Source organism: Rhynchophorus ferrugineus, unplaced genomic scaffold (assembly GCF_030347505.1).
Source record: "Rhynchophorus ferrugineus isolate W39M unplaced genomic scaffold, kcgeb_rfMv2 rfM7, whole genome shotgun sequence".
Lineage (NCBI taxonomy): Eukaryota > Metazoa > Arthropoda > Insecta > Coleoptera > Curculionidae > Rhynchophorus > Rhynchophorus ferrugineus.
This window is the reverse complement of record NW_027472586.1, coordinates 2,883,748-2,900,091: the sequence shown is the minus strand read 5'-3', so window position 1 is coordinate 2,900,091 and position 16,344 is coordinate 2,883,748. Positions and strand designations below refer to the sequence as shown.

General features: G+C 32.7%; 1 protein-coding gene and 2 non-coding genes across 3 annotated transcripts in view; 1 reads left to right on the top strand and 2 right to left on the bottom strand.

Moving 5' to 3' along the window:
- Positions 1-2,760: 2,760 nt before the first annotated feature.
- TRNAW-CCA (transfer RNA tryptophan (anticodon CCA)) lies at positions 2,761-2,832 on the bottom strand. The gene has a single exon. It is a non-coding gene; the product is annotated as a tRNA-Trp (tRNA).
- A 7,478-nt stretch (positions 2,833-10,310) lies between these two features.
- TRNAW-CCA (transfer RNA tryptophan (anticodon CCA)) lies at positions 10,311-10,382 on the top strand. The gene has a single exon. It is a non-coding gene; the product is annotated as a tRNA-Trp (tRNA).
- A 4,577-nt stretch (positions 10,383-14,959) lies between these two features.
- LOC143200173 (fibronectin) overlaps positions 14,960-16,344 on the bottom strand; it is a 154,958-nt gene continuing 153,573 nt past the window's right edge. The window contains exon 9 of the transcript XR_013006652.1: positions 14,960-16,232. The gene's annotated coding sequence lies outside the window, so the exon portion shown is untranslated. The remainder of the gene's footprint in view (positions 16,233-16,344) is intronic.

The window sequence follows — 16,344 nt, the reverse complement described above, 5'->3', positions numbered from 1 at the left end:
CGCCATACGCGCCTGATTTAGCTCCCCTCGAAAAACTTTTTTTCGAAAACTAGAAAAACCTTCAATGTACATATTCAAGGAGAATCCCTTCGAATGGTACGAAATAAATTTCCAGAAATAAGCAGGTTTCTTATTTAAAATGTCTTCATCTTAGTAGATATTGCTGGTTTCCCATACGTTTGAAATCGTCAGTCGTTTGCACGTACCCCCTTAAGCTGTAAATCTGTCGTATTTTTAGTTATAAATGGTTCGATTTTTATATACATGATGCATTTGTCACTATTAGCGGTCATTATGAGACGTGCAGAGAACACAAGAAACGGAAATGGCCCCATATCCGACTATTTAACTTTTATTGACACGCCAAAATGTTGCGGTTACTTAATTAGCGATTTTATATATAGAAGCGGCTATTCTGGACATTTATTTTTATGATTTCCTTTAAAATTATGTATGCGGTCTTTTTTTGGTTGTTTTTAGCACTTTTATCAACAATTTTCGGGTTGATTTAAATTCATTGCTGACATTATTATTCTCCAATGATCGTAGTTTATTGAAATCTTTAAAAGAATCTTTCAAAAAATAATGAGATAAAACCAAAGACGTAAATATACACAGGATGATTATTATTAGAAGAAAGGTTATTATAACAATGTCGTCTTGTTGTATTCTTTTTAAAGTTAGAAAGGTTGATGTTAGAGAAACAAAGTGTTGCTGCTCCTGGAACTTTAATGTATACATTTTTCTTCAACGCATGTAAAAATATCTTCTCAATCTCAACGAACTTGGCTTTTAGTTTAAGGGTAATGATAACATTTTTCCCTCCTTATAATTTCTAAGATTTTTGGGAATTTGGTTTATTTCTGATAAGTCAACTCCCAATAACTCAAACAATTCTTGAAGCACTTGACATTACGTTCTTCGTTACTACGCTGCGGAGGATGTGAACGTGGTTCTCTGATTTTCATATCGAATTCACTACTTTTAAAGCATAAAAACTATTGTAAACATGTTTCCTAGTCAAGATAATAGTTTTTCTTACGTTATTATGCTATCTATTATATAAATATTGTTCATAAAGTTACTACAGTTTCCTGCAGAAACATCTTATACCGAAAAGCTACATTTTTGATAAATAGTGATTATTTCCTACATTCTAACCTTAACTAAGTAAAATAAATCAAAATAAAGGCTAATCGCAACTACCTCGTGGAGGACAAACCGTTGAAGCATCATTTTGAGAAAGTTACGAATTATTTCCTACATTCAGTATCAATTTTAAGACTAAAATCAATATTACCGATAAATTACTAAAAACATTATGGGATGTTCATTGGTTTTCAAAACGTATGACAGCCAATATCGTGCCAGACTACTAAAAACATCAAAAGAAAGAAGTATTTCCAGTCCTGGTTTTCGTAAAACGATTTTTTTTTCAGGAAGTCATTAAAGCTAGAAACCCCGACATGTTCACTAATCGATCTGGTTATTTGTATAATTCAGACATCTCGTTTTTTGTGCCCACATACTATTAGTTCAATCTTTGCAAACACTCATTTATATCAGGAATCGTTTTGGAAAATAATAATCTGTTGAAACGTCTCGAAATAAATTGATCGCAACTCCTGCTAAACATATTAAACCAAGCACCGATTCGAAATTTCGTTACAACATGGCAAAGCTATTAATTTTTTATGGGTTTAGTTTTATCTAGCCCGCCAAGAGAATTAAAATTCATCTTGTCGACGCCTAATTTGACAGTTGTGTCTGTAACGGGTACCTGTCCAATGTCATTAACGTATATAGCTGGTATCTTCATCAATAGTATTAAAATAAAAGGTTTCACAAATATTTTGGTTTATACTGGGTATCAAATGATATAGTTCTTGAAAGTGATCAATGATAAACTTAAGGGAATATCCTATGAAATCGTACATCATTCTTGGTTCTTTGCATTTCAGTCCAGATGTTTATATAAGATTTTCAATAAAGTGTATAGCGATAATAGGACACAATGTATCCTTTGATTTAACCCTATAAAAGGATAATTTGGCTATAAATTCAACATTGGAATAGTAGTTGTTGTACATATTGGAATCACCAAAAAAATGGAATAGGTAAATACAAATACAACGTCTTTTTTAAAGAAGATACATTGAGAGATTTTAAAATTATAACATACGTTTCTCAGTGGTTTCTTTTGAAACATACGAATCTGTGATTAAGAATTAACTGTATAGGAGCTAATATTGCAAGCAAGAGTGTTTGCATATCTCGAACATAGATATTGAGTAAGCAATAGGGACATCAACTGCTGTAGTTGTAAATTTGTTGAATACAAACGAAACCATACACACACTGATGATGCTGAACATGGCACAGAATAAACAAGTTCACAAAATGATTTTAGAAATATTCTAATTTGAGTAAGATAGCTAATGAACTTGATTACGTATATCGACCGAAGAGTTTTTAAAATTTTACTACAACGGTTGATAGTTTCGGAATTGATTTTAAAATGAGAGATACGTAAAAATTAGAAATGACAACACCTCGACAATTTTGAAAGTTTTTTAAATAGTTCTAGACGATATACTTGAATATTTGAACCAGAGTTGCCATCACGGTGGTGGGAAAATCGTCTATTATAACATATTAGTCAGCTCAAAGAATGACTCTTGGAATTTCTTGCAAATATTTTTTTTGGGGTCCTCAAAAATATAAAGATACATGATGGAAAGAGATTGAAAAAAAGTGATGTGACCCCGACGTGATTTGAACACGCAACCTTCTGATCTGGAGTCAGACGCGCTACCGTTGCGCCACGGAGTCGTTCCTGCAAATATTTATTAGATACAGTGGGGTTACGAAACAAAAGTCTAATTCTGAGGATCATGGCATGCGTACAAGCATTTACAATTGCAATAATGCCAGTTCTTGCAAATTATACGTACATTTGATTAAAAATTATATTAAGGCTCAAATTAAAAATGTTTTGTACATTTTTTTATCTTCCATAATATAGAAAATATAATATAAAGGGTCTTTTTGAAGAGAAAATTAAATTATTATTTATCAATATATTAACATTAGAATAACAAACCAAAGTTATAATTCTTGTAAATTCTTCCCATACTTCCCAAATTAACCTAAAATGTCATTTAAAACTCCATTTAACCAAGTTTGTCTATTATTTTACGTTTATATACTATAACTATAATTAATTTCAAAGGGATATAGAGAAAATAAAACAACATGTATGGAAACAAATATTTAATAAAGATTTAATTTATTTATCAATATATAAATACACAAACATCCATTTGTCTTTAAAACTACTCAATATTATATAACATGTCAATAGAAAAGTCCCCGGCCTACCATAAAAAAAAACATTTTTTTCCCAAAATTAGTTTTTTTTATTCAACATAATTCCCTTCAAGGGTGATACACTGATTATAGCGACTCTCCAATTTTTCGATACTATTTTTGTAGTACGTTTTGTCCTTTGCTTCAAAATAGGCCTCAGTCATTCACCTCTTCATTCGACGAATATTTCTTCCCAGTGAGCATTCTTTTGAGATCTGAACAGGAAATAGTCGCTGGGGGCCAGATCTGGAGAATACAGGAGATAGTTACTGTTGATGGTCCTTCCATTTTAAAGGTGGTCGATCAAAATTATTCCATGCGCATCCCAAAATACAGACGCCATAACCTTGCCAGCCGACTGTTGCGTTTTCCCACGCTTTGGAGCGGGTTCATCGTGTGCAGTCTCCTCGGATGACTGTCGATTGGACTTCGGAGTGAAATGATGAAGCCATGTTTCATCCATTGTCACATATCGACGCAAAAAATCGGGTTTATTAGGCTTGATCATTTTCAAACTCTGCTCCGAATCATCAACTTGTCGTTGCATTTAATCAAAAATGAGCTCAGTCGGCACCCATTTTGCACAGGGCTTTCGCATGCCCAAATATTCGTGTAGACGTTCAGTTGATATCTTTAGTGTATCTTCTATTTCATTCAGTTTTAATTTACGGTCATTCAAAATCATTGTGTGGATTTTTAAAAAGGTTTCGTCGGTAACAACCTCTTTTGGGCGTACAGTGGACGTTCAGTTTATCGTATTCGGTGCTCATTTCACCATGTCTAAACTTAGCATACCAATCCCTGATGGTTGATTTTCCTGGGATAGTGTTCGGAAACTTGGCATCAAGCCAAGTTTTTGCTTCAATTTTATCAACGCGCAAAATTCCTTTTTATCCATTTTCTTCATAATAACAAAAGTTGCTCACTCAAAATGCTATAATTCAATCAAATTTATACACGCGTCCCTTGAGGATTAGGGATAACTAAAAATCGCATATATTTATTTCTAGTATCGCCATCTATGTGTCAGCCCGGGGACTTTTCAATTGGCCTAATATTGTACGGAACTAAAAAATAACTTCATGTTTTTTTCATCGAGTCTGTTCGATATCCAAAAACAGCACGAAACCTTTTCTCTCAAGTTATTCAATAAAATAAATGTATTCAATTCAAATCGTATATCATATCATATCTGTATCATACTGTACCAAAGTTTATTAGTAAATGCCTTTTTACATAGAGAAAATGAGCAGAATACATGTAGGAACCTAACAATATAGTCACCCTTCTGTATACTCATATATACATGAGAATTTGGGGTTATTTACTTACCAGCACTTGTTATTATTACTTTGACCGAGGTATGTATAAAGTCACCATTTCAAGTTCAAGTTTGCTTCAATGTTTATGATCACACTAACGAACAAATTGTATAACGCTAGGCCTGACTAATGTAATCTTCCGACGCTGACAAGTAATTTAAGCTATATTCTGGTTTACCTGCCGCAAGATATATGTATTAGAGAGCGATGCAATATAATTGTCATCAGCGTTCTCTAAATAAGTCGTCTCTGAAGTTTATAGTCCGGATTTGTTTATATTAGCGTGTTTTTTCTAAGTGAACGTGTACTTTGGCATTAAACAGGTGGGATAAATAGAATAAAATGATAATGAATACATTATATACCGCGCTGTAAAATTCCGGCCGGTTTGACACTAGATGGCGTTAGAACAAAAATAATATTTGACAGTTCTGTGAATGTTTTCCGCAATTTCCTTTGAAGAAATGTTAAAAATTAACATCAACAAAGAGAAAATTCGTTTTACTTCCAATTTCACAGTGTCTAAATTATATGTGATATGTGACAAAAAATGTATTAATAATTATTACTTTAACAAAAGCAACTCTATGCAGGTGCAATTCATGTATAATCAGACCGCACAAGCGCCAATAACAATAAATAATATTATCATTCCAATATCATAGCAATACAATATCATAGCAACAACTCTAAGTAACTCGAAATGAATCTTGATGTGAAACTTCTCTGGAAGTATTGGTTAATTGGAAATAATCACAGTTATTAATCACTACATAGTATAAAACAAAGTCGCCTTTTCTGTCCCTATATCTCTATGTGCGCTTAAATCTTTAAAACTACGCAACGGATTTTGATGCGGTTTTTTTCAATAGATAGAGTGATAGTGTTTCTAACATGATGTCGTAAATTAACCTAATTTTTTAGGCTTATTTAGCAATTAGCAAAAACGCTGCCTAACCCTACGAGTTAGATCAAATTAATGTACTACAGTATTGTACACCATAAAAAGGTCTACAAAAAAGTCCGCGATGGTATATGTTTATCTTTTAGGGATAACCCACATTAACCATTTTTATTGTTTACTTTTTACGTGAGAAAATGGCTTATTTACGAAGCTATTTTAAGCAATACGGCATTAATCCTTATCGAATTAAGTACCTTAAATACAGTGTGCAATTAATATAGATCAATATGGTTCCTTACAGCAAGTAAATTAAACAAATATTTTCGGAGATACTACAAATTTAAAATTTGCGTTTAAAAATGTGTAATGTAATAAAAATTGTATGAATTTAGATATTCCAAAGATAGCAGGAAATCTTCATAGTAAGTATAGGGGAAGAGGAATTGTTTTACTCCAAATTTAATGCGTGCAGGCCAAGGGCAGTAATGAATGAACCAAAAATACTGGATCGATTTTAATCATGTTTTCATTGAGTGACATAGGCATATATATTTTATGCCCGTGCAAAGTCGGAGCGGGCCGCTATGTTTTTATATACAATGTTCATATTTTTTCTGTAGTGTATTTAATTTAGTATCAGCATTGCACCCGTGCGAAGCCGGGGCGGTACATAATAAATTGCTCTTATAAAAACAAGTATTAAAACTAGTGTTGGGAACTATCGACTGAAATCGACTGGCGACTGTTTAGTAAATAACTACTTTTTACTATCGACTCTTTCAGTCACTATTTTTGGTTCGACTGATTTTACTACTTTCTACCAAATGACTGTTTCAGTCCACTGTTTTCCGTCGCTATTTTCGGTCCGACTGATTTTCTCACTATTTACTAGCGACTGTTTCAGTCGTGTACATTTGGTGACTATTTTTGGTTCTACTAGTTTTATTCGACTGATTTTTAACGTTCTGGCTCTGTCGTCGTAGCCGCGATCTTGACAAAAATGTACCCAATTTGTGCTTACATAAATTTATATGTAATATATATATGGTTTTATGATTTTTTTGGTAGTTTGCTTGTAAATAACAATATATTGTATATTAATAGAGCATCATTTTGGAACGATATTTTTCAAGATTGTTAATGTAATAGGGTAAAATTAGGGTTGAGTTGTGATTAAAATTGTGAATAATAAATAGTAAAATAATTTTGAATGTTTTTATGGCAATAATAGGTAATATTTCGATTACTCTCTCGATTTTTGTTAAAAAATATTTCCGTTCAATAATAAATAAAGCATTTAGTTTATTTAAAAAAGCTCTACTAGTTATTGTGCTATCATTTTTAATTATTTCATGATTAGTTTCTTTTTATTTTATTTACATCTTTAGTTTTTTGGGTTTTGTTTAAGTTCTATTGTATTGTCTATATTTATTACAGTATACTATTTAAAAATAGCAATTAACATATTAAAATACGAAAGATCATTTCTGGGGTATTATTTCATTCCATATAAAAAGTCAATTCCTTTTTACAGATCAACAGAACATAACAGAACATAGATATAAACGTAATTCTACTTCGTTTAAAATGAAATTATTATTCGCATATTAATAGTATTCAGTAATTACTTTTTTCCTTTTCTTTTTTAATGTTAGTGCGTGAGTGAATATGTACATCTCCATCTCGCTTATGCTAAAGTTGGAAAATATAAGCACATATTAAATTATCTGCTCCAAGCAATTATATCTGTCCTTTCTTCTCTCACAATTTATACAAGAAAGGGTTCGTCTTCGCCTGACATCACGAATTGGAAAAAAAATAGTCGAACCGTTCGTTTGACTGAATATAGTAATTACTATTTTCAGTCGCTAGTTTTTTGACTATCGACTGTTTCGGCTGCTTTCAGTCGATAGTTCCCAATGCTAATTGAAACCTATATGGACATACGTAATTCAATTATGGGGACGTTCTAAAACTAATATAAATACAATACAAGTTTTGTAGGAACAGCGAGATATTACAGGACTGATTACTTGCATGGAGACCTTTAGACACCGACTGTCGCTCAGGAAACCAAGGAAATTTTAAGGGAACATGAGGATACACTCAATTCTCATGTCAATATCGAAATATTACAACTCCTGGATAACCACAAAGGGAACCGGACTCAAAATAATCAAGTGTAGTGTAGTGAGGTGGATTTAATTGAAAAATAGCTGTGTTAATACATAGACATTATTACAATAGAAACTAATATAGGACGATGGAGATTTAAATTATTGTCAAGACCAATTATTGCTTAGTTATCAACAACTAGTAACAAATTAATAAGTATATTTTAAGAAATGACACAAAGCACTAGATATAATTGACTTCATCACTAAGGATAAAGTCCATCACTGAAGTTAAAAGAGAGAAGGATTTTCTATTTCTTCTTCAAAATCAAAATGAAAAGTAGAGCCGTAACAATTGACTCGCATAAATTTTCTTCCATTGAAATCACGTTATAAGGTTCTGCAGTTCGTTTAATGATCAATCAACTCATACAACCGTTTTATTAGCCGGTTTTTTTTATCTAACTAGTGCTATAGAGTACGAGGTTACACAAACATAAACAGATACTCTGTGAAAAAACTTTTTTTGTCATACCACGGTAATTTCAAGACATTTTCACGAACTCTGACTTCAATAGGAACGAGTAACTATTTATATCTGCCAATTTAAAGATAAATTTCTCCGAAATATTTTAATTCGTTTTTTATACCCTCTGAAATTTCTTACACGAAAATAGATTGATATTGTAGCAGCACCAGGACCAATTCGATTTTTATTATGTGGTACAGCGATTAGTTTTTTTTTGTTGCTTCAATTTTGCTCCAACTGATGATTTTAAGTGGGCGCGAAATTTAAAATTTGTCTCGTTAACGGTTACTTTCGTTCTTCTTAGTTTAACGGATCCTCGATTTTGCATAGTTTCGGTCATCATGAGATTTTATTTACAAAAAGCGTGCGAAGTAGCCGAAAAAATATCGATATATTTGTGCGATATATCTTTGACCGATGTGTCGAATATATATTTATAGAAAATGATATAATTTTCTTTCTCCAATACACCGATATATCGATATTTTTCTTAGTAGTCGACACCCCAAGTTCGAAGTTTTCATTCGTTATTAGTTTTATACTGACTAGATTTTTGTCGTCATAGAAGCCACCTTAAAAATAACGTGCCTAATTAATGTTTACGTAGACTTATATGTAAATATAGTCTTTTCACTAAATTATAGCAAATTCAGTGTAAAAATATAAGGTTCCTTTGGAACGCGGATTTTTCCTTCTCGACTTATCCAAGTCAAAAAGAGACAGAAGTATGTCTCAGATATTTTAAGATCTATATATTCTAAAGGATTTTAACCAGTATTTTCGTTCCTTTCACACCAAAATACATATATTGTGAGAGTTTTATCTTTATACGAAAGATGAAATAATTTAGCAACTTTTCCATGTATATAGTCATGAAAATGTGCAATTTTTGGCCATTTTCGGTATTTTTGTTGTCATTTACGTTGAAACTTCGTGTTTTATAAAGAATTTTACACTGAATCCGATGGTGGTACAATAATTTTTGCACAATGGTTAGTATTTAAGTTCTACCATGAAAAGTAAATTTTCAAGAAATAAACATATTTCTGCTTATCTCAGATATCTTAAAAACTATACATTCTAAAGGATTTTTATCAGGATTTTCGTTCCTTTCACACCAAAATACATATATTGTGAGAGTTTTATCTTTATACGAGAGATGAAACAAATTAGCAACTTTTCCATGTATATAGTCATGAAAATGTGCAATTTTTGGCCATTTTCGGTATTTTTGTTGTCATTTACGTTGTAATAATCGTACATTAATGAAAATTTCGTGTTTTATAAAGAATTTTACACTGAATCCGATGGTGGTACAATAATTTTTGCACAATGGTTACTATTTAAGTTATACCATGAAAAGTAAATTTTCAAGAAATAAACATATTTCTGCTTATCTCAGATATCTTAAAAACTATACATTCTAAAGGATTTTTATCAGGATTTTCGTTCCTTTCACACCAAAATACATATATTGTGAGAGTTTTATCTTTATACAAGATATGAAATAATTTAGCAACTTTTCCATGTAGTCCTGAAAATGTGCAATTTCTGGCCATTTTCAGTATTTTTGTTCTCATTAACGTTCTAATAATCGTACGTTAATGAAACTTTCGTGTTTTATAAAGAATTTTACACTGAATCCGATGGTGGTACAATAATTTTTGCGCAATGGTTAGTATTTAAATTATACAATCAAAAGTACATTTTCAAGAAATAAAGTGATTCCTGTTTATGTAGACTTATATGTAAGTATAGCCTATCCAATAAATTATACCAAATGCATATAAATGCATTTTGTAAAAATATAAAGTTCGTTTGCATATCGAAGCGGATTTTTCCTTCTCGTCTTACCCAAGTCAAAATGAGACAGAAGTATGTCTGATAGTTTTATGTTATGTTTGTAATACGATTTTAAATGTGTATTTAAAATTGTATTAATAGTTTATTTAAACAATGTATGTTAATAAAAAGTAAATTTAAAAAATTGACAAATGCAATGAAAAAAATTAATGATAATAATAAACCTAAAGGTACCAACCTTTAAAATATGGCGCGTCAGTAATTTACAAGACTCCGTGGCGCAACGGTAGCGCGTCTGACTCCAGATCAGAAGGTTGCGTGTTCAAATCACGTCGGGGTCAACATCACTTTTTCTTAAAATAAGTATATTTAAAAAATATCTTTCAGAAAGATCATAAAATTATATCCTAGGATATATCCTGTTTTTATTATCATCTTGCCATGAGTGATCCAGTGTAAAATACTCATTCTATTATATTAATCTCAAGTTGAAATAATAAGCCTTCCTAGATCTTATTATATGCTTTTAGAAGTTGTACACTTTTAAAAGCAATGTCTGAAAGATCCATTAAAGTTCTTCAGGAGTTATCTTTACACTATTTAAATACTATATGAGCCAACAGTGTATGAAGGGTATCCTACATCCCTCAAAAACTGCATATCTCTAAGTTTTCTATGGATACATTCCAGATTAATAGTTTTCCCTGAAAAAAATTGATTAAATTATGTTTATATTTTAATAAATTCTCATTGTTGACTACATTTTGAAGTTGTAGACCATTTGTCTTTAGCTCTGGTGCTTGTTAAAGCTCTGAGCTGGCCATTCCTACATAAAATCGCCGAAACGGTTAACGGATGAGTCTCCGAGCGCCTGTTCGGTACCGTCGCGACGTTATTGCGCTTTTTATTCTCTTAGTTCCCTGTCATGTTCAGCCCCTGATCTCTAGCCTGACCGCTTTCTTGCGCGCCAGTACTTGTCTCCTTCTGGGCTGCCGTTCTGGGTATCCCTTTCCTCAAAATCAATCACCGTTTCGGCCCAAACGTTGATCCTTGTAACAGTTTCCTCATCGACCAGCCCGTCTGCGTTTCTTAGCTGGTAGTTCCCGTCGGCTGTCCGACGCCTGTTTCGGGCATCCATCCTTTTTCCAATTTCGCTTGTCTCCAAGATATGCGTAGTGTCTTCTGGTCCTGTGCGACACTCGGAGAGTCCATCGGTCTCCTTCAGTTTGAATCTGTGCAGTTAAGCTTGCATATTCCCATGGCCTGTCACCAGTTGCACAGCCTTCCTACTCAGTCCTATGTTTCCTGTCCCTACTTGTTGGCATTATTTGTAAAGGATTCTTCCTTTAATGGATTGCTCCCAATATATTTGCCACCTTCTTTTTACCTCTCCTTCTCTTCAGCCCTATTTCTTCCCTTCCGGTGGCTTCTCTCGCGAGTCTGCCCTCCGTTGTCATTCTCCGGCACCATCTTAGCGATATATCACTGTCGGTTTTCTGCAAATCTAGCAAGGTTGTTTTGATTTGCATTATGTCCTTATTTCGTGTGTTTGCGTACTCGGCCCACCATATGGATATCCTACTGTCCGTTCGTATGGTGATTAGTCCCGGGAGTCTTCTGTCCCGTACCAGTTCTATGGCTTTCTGTTTCGCTACGAATTCTGCCGCTCTAGAGCTCGATTGGTCTTTTATTCTAGGACTTATCTCTTCCTGGGCGTCTGTTTCTGTCCGTATCACTATTCCTATGATTGCTTTTCCTTCTTTGGCACTAGCGTCTGTCCCTATCTTGGTGTTTTCGGCGCTGTTTGTCCGATTTTCCCACGGTTCCTCCCATCGCCATGGCATTTTCTTCGGTTCTAATCCTTTTGTCCCATTGGGGTATCCGTATTTTTCTGCAGCCCACCCCTGGATCTCGCCTTCCAGGTATAGGGGTGGTGTGTCTGCTATTAACTGCAGAGCGTCGTTCGATGTGGTTCGATAGGCTATTTAACTAGCTATTTAATTGGCCTTGACTTTTTTGAACCAGGGTGATCACCAATATTAAGCAGCGATTTCAAATTTATCAAAACAAGCAAAGCACAATTATCTTATCACAAATGTTTTGAAGAATTTTGCAGACATTTGACAACCGAATCATTTTTGCACTCCAATTCGGTTAATATTCGAACGTATTAGAGAGCATTGTATCTCCTTTTAACTAGGATAAAATGAAAAAGAAAATATTCTCTGGTTCTAAAACGAATTTGCAAAATGTGGTAGGAAATATATTAAATATTTGATGACGTGAGGTCACTGTTATTTTGAATAAACTATATGTCTCGTATTAACCTGCCAAGCCTAGTTCGAGATATAAAGACACAAACAAGTTGTTAGATGGACGAAGAAATGGTTAGGTGTACTAACTGGCAATTAATTGATATCAATGAAGAAATTGCAAGGGTGATGGTTTGAGGAACTAATCAGTGAACTTTATAACGTCACGACGGTCACATCTATTGCACCCGGGTTGCATAAATACTTCAAAATCGTTCCTAAGCGGATAATCTCGGAACTTTGAAGGTGACTTATGACATTTCTCTCGCGAATCGGCCGTGGTCATCCTGTACGAAGGCAGATACGGTCTCAGCGGTGACTAACGCGCTCTCTGTCCATATTTAAGGCTGCCGTCGTGTCGTAACGTATTACAAAAACGGCGAAATAAAGAAAGTAAAACCCGCCTTGGGCGTCTCCCACGTCGAGGGAGTCGTCGCTGTCGAGATTGCAAATCGACCCGCGGCTTTTTGGACGTGGCGGTGGGTGGTTCTAATGGTACTCTCCTTCGGCCGACGTCTACCCAGCGCTGACGCTGACTCTGCCGGTTGCTAACCGAAATTCGCCGTTTTGGGTTGCTTTTGTTTATGGCGTAGTGGTCGTTCTGTTTCCGAAGATTAATAGGTTAGCTCACCCACAGGCCTTTACCAGCAGGATGAACGAAAATATGAATATTGTTAGAAATTCATATAAAAGAAAATAGTCGAGCGGGTTTAACAACTTTTCTTTAAATAATTGCAATAAAACGAACAGTGGCGGCTCCTGATAAAAAACTTAAGGTGTTTTAGATTCTTTGCAAACAAAGCTTACCCATTTTTATAAATTAAGTCCATTCTATGTTGTTTCTTGCTCGCAAATTTTGTCATCATTTTTTTATTATGATTGTCTATTTCAGAGATAAACTGTTCCATAGATAGCGTGGAAAGAACTGTCAAACGATATTTGGTGACTAAATTTCTGATAAACGTTTTGATGCGCTTTCGTGTTCTCATAGGAGTTGTTACTACGATTTCTAATAATTGTCTAGTCTCCTTCAACATATCTCCTAGATTGTTGGCTATTAAACATTTTAGAAGAGGTAGTAGACCATTTAATGTTCCCCAATCGTTCTTTATCAGGTGATGGATAAAAGGAATATAAGGAAGTGGGTTTATCCTCAGGAAATTTACCATAATACTCTCCAAAGTATTCCGAAAAGAAAAGTGAAAATCCATTCATTCTTTAAACCAATGTCTTTATTAATTTTCGTTTGTAACTTTTCTCGCTACTTGCACAAGATTTCTCCATAATAATATCCGTTAATCGCCTACCTTTTCCTTTAAATTACTTTTCTTTCGTAAGAATATTTAAAAAATTTCTTGACATTAAGGTGTTGCTTTCTGCGTGTTGCGATTTTTTAATGAAAATTAATATTCGTTATTTTTCTAATACTCAACAAGTCTCCGATCCGTCTAAGCCAAACTACTTTAATGCCTTTTTGTATAATTATTTTATTAAGGTCAGCGTTGATCAGTTTTGTACACTCAGTTAATGATTTTTTAGAAACCTAGATATATTCTAATGAATATATGCTTTATTTACTGTTAAAGTGTAAAATTCTAAACTATTCCCGTTCTAAAAGCACTACCTTTTGCCTTTATTTACTTATTTATTTGTCATACAATATATTTACTTATTTATTTGCCTTCACCATTTTATCATTTTATAAAACAATAGTGTTTTTCAAGTTGCATAACCACTAATATTTATTTTATAAGGCAACTGTACCATTTTTAGGAGCCGTATTATTTTAATTCTGTCTGAACGTATCGTATCAGGCTCAACAGTCTACATGACTTACTTAAAGACCCTTAGAGAAGCATTTTGTTATTTATAAAATAACTTATATATGTCATAAAATATAAAAAAACTTCATATTTATAAAAATAAAACGAAAAACCTCTAATAAAATATGTCCTGTTAATAAAATAGTTCTCATTCATGTTTCCCACTTTTTAGTCTGCTAATTATTTTCTAGCAAATTTGTATCAACTTAGAGTACTATTTTTTAGCCAAGAATGTTTAAGATACGAGTAGTAAAATGACAATCAGCCTAAAATTTATTATACTCTAACGATTATATTCATAGTATTAAGCTCCTTCGCCATTCTGTCTTCATGTAGTTTTGATCCTTCACCATTTCGTCTTTTTTTATTTACTACTAGCAGTTGCAGAATTAGTAGTAGTAGATGAAATTTCTAATTACCTCATATGAGATTAAACAATAAGCCAAACCTACTTGAATACACAAATAGACCTCAATACATATTTTCAAAAAATTTAGTTTTGATGAAATATAAAGTACTTCGATAATAGGTATTGATATATTAATTGATAAGTGGTTTAGATCATTCTCTACCCTTATTTCACTCTCTTAAGTCTTGTAGCAAGTTTGTTTCAAGCTAACTGCTACTTTAAAGCATTAAACTTAAACTCAAAATTCTTTCGTCATTCTGTCTGCAGTTAGTTTTTATACCTTCACCATTTTGACACTTAATAAAAGATATTTCGAAAGTAGTAGAACTTCAATGAACTTGTTATTGTCTCATTAACAAAAAGGCCACAAAATATATTTTCGAAGAATTTATTTTAGGATAAGATCTTACAACTTCTATTGCAATATACAATATATATTGTATTATGATATAAAATGATTACTGATAATAATCAAACAAAAAAAACACCCTACTATGTTAGTATTAGTGTATATTGTATTGTAGTCAGTTTTGATACGTAAATACAGAACTGTAATATTAATTGACGTAAATATAATTAAATCTTAACTATTAAAAATAAAGTAAACAATATAATATTAGGAAAACGTTATTTAAGGTTCAACAATATATATGTCTTGCTCGTCGTTCTTATCTCTATAAGCAATGTACTTTAAACACACTGGTGTTCTAGCTTTGTGCTTTACATATCCTCGGTGTATAAATAGATACTTTTAGCCACTCAGGATTACCTAGAATAGTGTCCTATTTACAAAGAAAGGCTTTCGGTTCGAATCACAGTAATACAAAAGGGGAATTGCGTCGTGTCAATAAAATAACATCCTTTGAATTAAGTTTAATTGGTCGTTGATTATCTTCTGTTTTATTTCCACCCTCTCAAGCCTACTCTAACGAATTTATCTTGTGCTGATTTAGTTCGAAATCCAAGCAGGCTTGGGATGGTGACATATAAACCAGTTTAACATTTGTTAATATAATAATAAATTCGTCCCCATCATATATTATTTATTGAAATTATAATTAAATGAGTACTAAAATAAGTGTCACTCTACATTTCTTTGATACATTTCTGGATATGTAGTTTAAATAAGGTCTTAAAGCCTTTGAAAGTGACCCTATGAGTACAATTTTCACCAGAATTTCATATTCAAATGATAATTACACTGGTCGACATCATTTTTTTAATAATTGATATTTATGTCTTTTACTACGTTAAAGTTGCATATAATCACACAACGTCGCGTCTTATTTTATTGAGTCAAACTATCAGCTTTAACCGTTAGGAAACTGTTCCTTTTCGGGTGGTAAGAATTAAAAACAGCAGCGTTCAAATGTTAAAACAAGTTATTTATGACAAAAATGTTAAGTATTGTGGTTTCGATGTACTAGCACATGTTTATGAACTATTATTGCAAATTTACAAAACTAGTAGTTCAAAAAAAAGGGATTAAAAATAGCTTTACTTGTACTAATATAATGAATATTATATTTAATTAAAATTCTGTCGACCTGTGTTTATAAAAAGAGCCTTACTATATTCCTATAGGTTAAATAAATTGACTTTATAATATTGGGGAGATACAAGCATTTAAAATTCGTAGAGATTTACCTATTCTTTCATGTATGAAACTAAAAAAGGCCCTATAAGTACTAAAATAAGTGTCACTCTACATTTCTTTGATAAATTTCTGGATATGCAGTTTAATTTAGGTCTTAAAGAC